This window comes from Pieris rapae, chromosome 3 (assembly GCF_905147795.1).
Source record: "Pieris rapae chromosome 3, ilPieRapa1.1, whole genome shotgun sequence".
NCBI lineage: Eukaryota > Metazoa > Arthropoda > Insecta > Lepidoptera > Pieridae > Pieris > Pieris rapae.
This window is the reverse complement of record NC_059511.1, coordinates 11,271,208-11,280,781: the sequence shown is the minus strand read 5'-3', so window position 1 is coordinate 11,280,781 and position 9,574 is coordinate 11,271,208. Positions and strand designations below refer to the sequence as shown.

At 32.6% G+C, this 9,574-nt stretch overlaps 2 non-coding genes across 2 annotated transcripts; both read left to right on the top strand.

Annotated features, from left to right (window-relative positions):
- Positions 1–336: 336 nt before the first annotated feature.
- Positions 337–443, top strand: LOC123690720. Its single transcript, XR_006751320.1, has one exon. It is a non-coding gene; the product is annotated as a U6 spliceosomal RNA (small nuclear RNA).
- Positions 444–2,199: 1,756 nt separating this feature from the next.
- On the top strand, positions 2,200–2,306 carry LOC123690724. The gene has a single exon (XR_006751324.1). It is a non-coding gene; the product is annotated as a U6 spliceosomal RNA (small nuclear RNA).
- Positions 2,307–9,574: the final 7,268 nt, after the last annotated feature.

The window sequence follows — 9,574 nt, the reverse complement described above, 5'->3', positions numbered from 1 at the left end:
CTCAGAAGCGCCATCTAACGATATTTTGACAAAATATAATTCTTGTCAGCACTTGCGGCGTCTAGTAGTTTTACTTAATTAGGATAGATGGCGCTTTGATATATTTGTATATAACATAAATTTCTATCTCTTGTTATACAAAAACCCTAAGCGATTTGGATTAATAATATAATTAAGAGTGTAAACATGTTGGTAGAAAAAAATAAAAAGTAGTTTTCTATTAGGTTTTATGTAAATTATATAAGTTTTGGACATAAATATTTATTAACCTTGAAACGCGCTAACATCGGTTTGTAGCTTCGTAACGTCATATACAATTTGATTGATTAAGTCAGTGTACTCGCTTCGGCAGTACATAAACTAAAATTGGAACGATACAGAGAAGATTAGCATGGCCCCTGCGCAAGGATGACACGCAAAATCGTGAAGCGTTCCACATTTTTTGTCCAAATTAATTTTGTTCTTGAACATTTATTCAGCTTACACATCTCTGTACTGTTACTATAAATTTGATAAAATTGCGGTCTAAAGGAAGGAATAAAAAATGTGACATTCGGCTTATAAGTCGAATAAGTGAGCGCAGATATTTATCTTATCTTTAGGCTTATTACTAGATTGAACTCCCAAGGCAAAAAGAAAGGCCGCCCTGAACGATTCTGGTGATGCTCAATTGTAGATGGGGCTCCAGACATTGGATTGACGTAACCTTAAGTAAAGTGGACGCTCTTTGGCCAACCTATCCTATGTTAGACAAGATCTAGAAAAATAGATCTGGTCTAACTATGGATTTTGATATCCGGGAGTTATAGATCGGGTAAATCTTGTTTCTGAATTTCTCTCTTAGAGTTGGAACTTGATATTAAGGCACCAAAAAACTTATAGTTATTACACTTTCTTGGTATGAAGCGAATTCTCTTTATCGGCAAGTGCCAATCAATAGTCATATAAGTATCCTATTCATATCATATTATGCATTGATATTGTTACACTTTAATTTCAAAGAAATAATTGAATTAAACAAAATAGACACTGAATTTTTTTTGTACCTATGTAGGTGAGTGTGCATTGTTGGCCTAGTGCCTTCAGCGTGCACTGTCATTCCAGAGGTCATAAGTTCGATCCCCGGTTATGCAAAAATAGACTTTCTTTCTATGTGCCCATTTAACATTAGCTTGACCATCGTGAGGAAACCGGGTTATCCTAAACCTATAAAAATCGACTAGAATTGTGTCTGGCACAAGAACCTGCTTGCCAATTTGATTGACAAATGATCATGAAACAGATACAGAAATCTGAGGCCGAGACCTAAAAAGGTTATGGCACCCTTGATTTTTTTTATTTACCTATGTTGGTAGTGCTAGTGATACCTAAATACAAAAGTGGGTCACAGCACTAGGTTAGGCACATGCCTAAAGTCTGGCTAATGTGTGTTTAAGAAATAATAAAAATTGCACTTTTAGCACTGCCAGGCTGGATGCCCAGATATCAAGACACTGCCTATAAATTTAGTGTAGATTGTCCCTTGGCTTTACTTGTCTTAATTTAATTTGGCTGAAATAAAATAATTTGTTATACATTCACAAAAATATATACATATAACATTAAATACATTAAGGGCCTGTTTCACAATGTATGGATAAAGTACCAAATAGCTATGCAACATAAATTATTCGAAATATAAAAGTTCCAAATAAGATACTTCGAATTTCATGACGTATAGCGCTATCAGCTTGTCAGTCGTGAAACGCAAAAATACTATTTATCATACCAATAAGTAACAAATATGAAATAGCTTATTTGGAACTTATCCGGGCATTGTGAAACAGGCCCTGACATAACGCATAAATTAATTAAATGATTAAATTTTAAAATTAATAATTTCGCCACCTAGCAACACTTTTGCGAAAGCATTTTGTTTGTTGGTTGGTTGCATGAGGATGGATGTGTCTGTTTATCATGTACTGATATAGATGGCGCTTTAACTAATTTTTATAAGCAGTTTTTAAAGAAAATACAGATTTTTGCTTAAAAACACATTACAAACAGTAATTATTGATAAACAAAAATAAAAAAACACATATAAAGTTGCGTTATGAGAAATACATGTGATATTTATTATTAGGATTTTGTGTTCTAAATCGCGTTAACAGAGTTTTGCAGCTTCGTAAGGTTATATACAGTTTGATTGCTACACTTAGTGTACTCGCTTCGGCAGTACATAAACTAAAATTGGAACGATACAGAGAAGATTAGCATGGCCCCTGCGCAAGGATGACACGCAAAATCGTGAAGCGTTCCACATTTTTTTATCAGTTTTCCTTCATAGTATTAATTTTAGAGTGCCAACCAACCATGCGGTAATGGTGCGGTGCGGCGCCGGAGCGGTGCCGCAACGTCATACTACATACAAATTACTATACCATGTCAGAGCGCGGCCACACGATGGTGTGATGAAGTGGCCGCGCTCTTATACTTGAATTTTAACGCATTGCGTAATATTCCAGTTCTAAAAATATTTACTGATGATTTATTATACTACTGTCTGTCTACTGTCCCTAGACCCTAATTGTTTATAAGGTATTAACGGTTTTTATTTAATAAATTATTCTATACAAAAACCTTTTTAACTAAAGTGAAAAAACTATACTTAAACTTATATTATTTATTATTATTGAATTAAGTTATGATTACTATTATAAATCAACTGGTTAGATCTAGACCTGTCTAATCAGTAGTTATTACAACTGTTGTCTTAAACAATCATTTTCTTCTATTATGTAATTAACATGTATAACTACGTTATTTTTTTATTACGTATATTCGCTTTATAATCATTATCAACGATTGTGATAACAAAAGATTTAATATTTATACAGTGGTTAGCCACGCGGTAGAATTCAGCGCTACTGAGTTTCAAAGCCGTTGAAATATTAATAAACAGAACAAGCACAGAAATGTGTCTAAGAGCAACTAAGTTATTTTATCCGAATTGTCTATTTATTATTTAAATAATAAAAGAGAGAGAGAGAGAGATATTTGCTTAATATTTTATACCTACCGAATTCATTTTCTTAAATTGAGAAAATTTTACCCGTGGTGGCTTTATGATTACATGGATAAAAGACAGAGGTGTATTTGGTAATCGGATCAGAGATTGATATTCTCAATAAGTGGAACTATATCAGTATTATGGACAATGATTTTCTTGGAATGATTGTAATGTGATTGATTGATTATTATTGTGGAGAATAATTATATTTATTACATATCTTAAATAGTGGAAATGTTTAATAATAATCAATGAAAACTTGATTTTAAAATAGAATTACTTAATAAATTTTTTTGAATAAAAATACGTACGTATTTTTTGTTTCTACTGCAATGACGATTATATATTAATTTGAAGAACTCATGTGGTCCTTACTGAACAAGCAACCTGTTGTCAAGAGAAACTTCTCCAGCAGAAGACTGCATAGATGGAGCTGCTCAGGACCTTGACACTTTAGGTGATCGAATATGGACCCGAAAAGGCCGAGATGATCGCTAAAATACTGTTACATCCATATTGTTGAATGATCTTTTATTTAAAAAATTGCTACTTTTCTCTTAAGTAATGGTAAATTGCATTAATTGTATATTCTTACTTTTATCTGATCCTTGTTTTGCATTATAATATATTATGACTGAAAATACAATAAAAATTGCAGTATGAAAAATAGGATAACGATACAAATAACAATGAATTCGTCTCTGATTTATCATAAGGCATTCATAAACATGAAGGCAAAATCAGTCAGTGATTTTATGAAAGAAAACACCCAAATATTATGTCTACTAATAAGAAATATTACGTTGTTGGATTGATTTAGGTACGCTTTGTTACCAAAAAATTCTTTATTTCCATTCTGTAATTCAATATTAAATCGGTTATGACTTATGACCTCATTAACTGCTTTGCTGATACATGATATAGTATAGTTTGTATATAAGGCTTTAATCTATAAATATTATGACAAAATAAATTTTTGATTCAAAGCAATAGGTTCTTAGGTTATCTGGAACCATCAAATTCAAACATTTTTTTTATTTATGACTGATAAACTTATATCAGTTTAGTGGTTTCCTAGACTTGCTGAGAAAACCGACAAACTGATCAAAATAAGTTAGTCAGCCCCATTGGTTTGTGGACTTCCGCAATTATAGTGGACTCTCAATAGGTCCGTTGTGCCTTTGTTGCCACATTGTTTATATTTGAACATAAATAATACTTGCTAAGAGAGAATTTAAATGTATTAGACTTAGCACAACAGGTCATAAATAATTTAAAAAATATATCTTTGATATCGGATTTTAAGAAACCTACATATCTAAGTATTCTACACGCTGCGAACTCGTAGTCATGAAGTAACGTAGGTGTCGTAGCACCTAGTAGGCCACAAATAACTCACTACGAATTGCCTTCCCGCACGTTATCGTAAAGTGTAGGCCGTTTGACGTTTGGCGTGCGAGTACGTGTTTTACCAGTGAGCTTATGTAATTTATTTTTATGGAAAAGTCAGCATTCGTGAGGCAAGTTTAATTAAAACTATACTTCACACAACAAATGTGTAAGAAAAGAACACGGATTAAGCATGAACGTGGCAGGTATCGTAAGTATGGGGGTTAAGCGTATTAAACAATACTTCACTAAATTGACTATAAAAAAAAAATATTAAATTAATACATATATCTATTTCGTGGTATAACTATTGAGTAGGATCAATGGTGACGCTGTATCAACATAGTTTATTTCCTAATCTCATCTTTAATATATGTAAGAAGTCCTGTAGCTTCTCAATAAGGTATGGGGTAATCACATTTATGCATTCATTTTCTTGATTAACGGTAAAATAATGTCGAAAATAGACAGGTTTTCTCACGTTGTTTGCAACCAAACGAACAAGTGCGGCATTTGTTATAGTTAAAGCTCCGTCGCTCTTAGGCTTGACTAGTCAATCCTCAGAGTCTGATGAAGTTTTTTGGCTTGTGACAAAAGAATTATCTTTAAGCCTAATTGGGCAGAGAAAAGCGAGGAGAGGGGACCTAATTTGGGCAGGAAAACGTCGATACTCAATTAAAAGCGGGGTTTGACCCAGTCAGCTAATTTAAGAGCATTTGTTTGTGGAAATAACAATTTATATAATCAAAATAATAATTTAAATAATCTTCTGCAGTTAGCTTTGCCCGATGACGGTTTTATTATTTTACAAAGTTTTTTATTAATACAAAAATTAAACTAAACACAATATATACAGAAAAGCAAAAACTTTAAAGCAAAACCTTATATAACTATATGAATTAAATTATGCAATCCTTGTGAATTTAGCCAGTGTGCAATTAAATATATCCGTCTCACAAGCAATATTTAGGATTCGCAAAATACGCGTAAATGTTGCATCTTTAAACAAAACTTCAAGGTTTTAAAAATACTTGTGGGGGTTTTGTAGGTTTTGGTCAAGTAGGAATAAGATAAACCAGTGATTCCGGGAAGAGACTTCAAGAAAAATCCCACACAAACCACCAACGAAGACACCAAACACACCCTCAAGTTCATGATTATTTGAATTGCATGCTTATTTTCTTTATCAACATTACAAATATGTGAATGTGTAAAACGTATTTTGAAGATATAGACTCTGAATGGTATCGAAAACCAATTTCAATAACATTATCACCCGGGTCCGAAGCAATGATATTAACTAGAATTACACGTCTTCATCTCTCCCTAGGGATATCAGGGTGTAACTTTTGTTACTGAAGTCAAATTTACTAGACAATTCTCACTGAGTTTATAAGGAAAATTGTCTAAGCAAGTTTTAGAACAATTTAGTTCCAGTGTTATTATTTATTACCTCTTATCAGCAGTTTTTGAACTATAAATAATTATTTTCTTATTGACTAAAATAAATTTTTCACTAAATTTTTAGCTCCTTTATTGGGTAAGATTTTCATAAAGCCGGATTCTAGTTCCAATTTCTGGTTTGGCTAAATAAACATACAGATTATATAAAACATTCACAGGTTTTGTCAGTTTCATGCCTCTCTGCGGTGGAAAGTTTCTATCAAGGAATATATTGATACATAAAACGATTTCAAAAGTTTTAATATAATTTTAAATAAATGATAATAAGTGTTCATAGTGGTATCATTATAATAATCCATTCTGTTAATGGGTAGTAATCTGTAAAAAGGTTGACAGTTTCAACAATTTAGTTTTGTGTTAAAAATATTTTGGAAAGATTTCGCGCGTAAATATATTTTATAACGAAATAATGTTTTTAAAATACAAGCCAGAAGCATGAATAGCGCTAATAAAAAGGCTATTCAAGCCTTTCAAAGCTATTCCAATTTGGTGGGTCGTAAATTTTAAAGGCTGTAAAAATGTGTTATGGCCCCGCGCGTCGCCTACTTACTGATGGGACCAACGTGATGGCATTTGAAAGCCTAATGTATTTGAAATATAATCAGAAATTACAACAATTTTTTAACATTTGTATATTTTGTCTTAAATTTTTCCATAGACTTCGATTTTATCATCTATATTATTTAAATAAGATGACTTTTTGAGAAATAAGGCATAACTCACGCGTTTATGTGTGTGCCTGGATATCCGGAAAAAATCTCCCTTTCGCAATATCTTTTAAGAGTAGAAATGTATAAGAATAGAAAGGAAAAGAATTAAGTATGGTGGAGCATGCCCTCTCACAACATTGCTCTGCCTAACCAAGATCCTTATTGTAATAAATTATAACGTGTCACGTGTAAAATATTAACATAAGGAATGCAATAAAGATTGAGTTTGAGTTGGAAAAAGCTATATTATCCTGGATTTTCGCTTCATTCGCTGGAATGCGTGTCAGTATGGTCATAAAGGAATCCAAAAATTGATTAGACTAAGACTAGACTAACTTTACGCCCCTACGTCGAAAAACCAAGTCAAAACAGACAATTGTCATTCTTCTTTGACTTTGACACCGATTTAGCGCAAACAATATAACTTAGCGTTACTATATTTATTTATGAGTACTACGTTGCATACAGAAATATAAAACAATTTATTCGCAAATAGTGCAAAAATATATGACATATAGTTATTTAGATACTAATAATCGAAAAAAAAACAAAGCAATTAAAGCATTTCACAACAGTGATTAGGAAAATTAAAAAAAAAAGTGCACATGAATCACGATAATTCTAGATCAGTTTTACATCTATTAGTACGTAAGTCAGAGACACGATGTGGACAGGTTATGATGGAACAGTAGAGAGTAAAAAATAAGCTACGGAGATAGAAAGTGCATTCTATTCTATAGCCTTACTGCAGACTGCAACTTAACATCTAATAATTAAGGTAATAAATCGATTTTTAGGTCGCAGAAAACACAAAGAGGTTTTATTCGATAAAAACTTCCTAGTAAACTTCCAGGACATATTGACTTTTAGATAGTTTTTAAACACAGTCATTATTATCTCCAAGCTAACTAAAGTACCCACTATTTAATGCCCTTTGTCCGACAGTGCATTGTTCACTTTAGGTATTAATTATAAACTCGCGTGTCTAGACGTTGCATGCCCGTTTAATGCAAATTAACTGCACCCCGGTTAACGATAAAATTAACGATACGGCGATATCTGAAAAATTGGTTTTTAATATTCGATTTTTGCTAACATGTACCACTCTGCTACTTTTTAACTTCAATAAAATATAATATGTGTCTGTTTAACGAAACATTTTCCTCGTCCCATTATTTTTCGTTCCAGTAATCATTGCCATGACTTAATGCAAGCACAAAAACAAAAAATATATAATAAAAATGACTATAATTTTGTGCCGTTAAATAAGTCTGTCAGATTTTCTTAAAACTCAAGAAACTTTTAACTAATTTAGCCAATGTTTTTACTTATTCTTTAATTTTATTTAAAGTTGTTTTGTTTATGTTCTTTGATAATTTGTAACTCTGTAAAAATATTATCAACATACTTATCATTGTTTGGGTGAAATTAGAGTTTTTAATATTAATTTACACCTATTGATTAAATTAAGAAAACCTTTGGCGCTTTAATCTTTTTGGATCTAAGGCAAACCGGTTTCCTCACGATGATTTCCTTCACTATTTTAGCGAATATTAAATGCACAAACAGATGGAAAGTTCATTGGTGCTCGCTCATTCATGGATTGAACCTACGTCCTGAAGCCACTTGGCCAACACTGATCTTCTTCCACATGGATGCTATTACTAAAATCAGAGTGGCGTAAAAAAAAACAAAAATTCCAATATGTTTAGTGTTTATCAAAAACCTTAGAATGTGTATGGATAATGATGTGCTCTAAACTTGAAGATGGAACGATGAAGCCATATTTTTTACAACGAAATGAAAAACGAGATTTTATGCAGACATTCACTTTTATACTAGCGATATTTCATACCGTGCTTGAGAGATTGTCTTTTTTTATGAAATTTTATATTAATGATTAACATACAAGATATAAATACTTTATGCATACATCTTTATTGTATTCGCATAGATTTAGCATTTCTAATCTTTGGTCGTTACTTACGAGTATCATACAATGTCCAACTATGGACGGCAGGAAAGGCAGTAGGTACACATTTATTCGTATAATCCGAATTATTTTACTTCCGTATACTTATATAACTTATAAGAAACACGTAATTCTAAAGTCTATCAACGATCTTTATAATAACGATTCACTAATTAATTAGATATTATCTAAAAAGTTTAACAGATTATTACGAATTTAACACTTTTTCGGCTTCTAAATAAAGTTTATAATGATTACATTAAAGAGATACCCATATCACATTATCATTATACACGTAACATTTATTTAAATGGAAGCAAGAAAGAGCGCCAAATGAAAAAGTAAAAAGCGCTACTTAATTTGATAAAACCCGTAATGAGGGCGAAAGTCGAGTTCTAGCCGCATTTATCCGGATAAAACCGGAACGGGCCGGTTCAAGCCACGCCGGTAACCGGGCGAGTATACGCTACGCGTTATTTTCAAATATGTGGGTTTTTAAAACCTGCAATTAGCGAGAATGATCATTATCACTAATATTGAATGATTAATACTGATACCACGTGATCTTCAGTTGGCGACGACAGTGTTAAGATAATAGGAATAACTCTAAACAATATTGACGATCACTGGCAATAAAGTCTAGGGTTGAAAATTAAATACTGCATTAATGCTTACTAGACTTAATGTCCTATAACCTCTAGTGAGCGCAGTGGGCGTTCACAGTTAGTAGCCATCGCCTTCGGTCTTGAGCCTCGTATTTCACCTTGCTCCAAGTCTTTCCGGCTCACTTTGCCGCATCTGTAACTGTACGATGCCAGAATTACCTGCAGGTTCCCGTCAAATCCCTACTTGGTAATATGATTGGGATCTTTTCAGAATGTTTGGCTTATCGATTTCCATTTGCGTCGCTTGATCTTCTGGCTAATCGAGGTCACTCAACTGCGCTCTCAAAGTTTCTCGTTAGAGGTTTTCGCGGGCCAGTAAATGCCC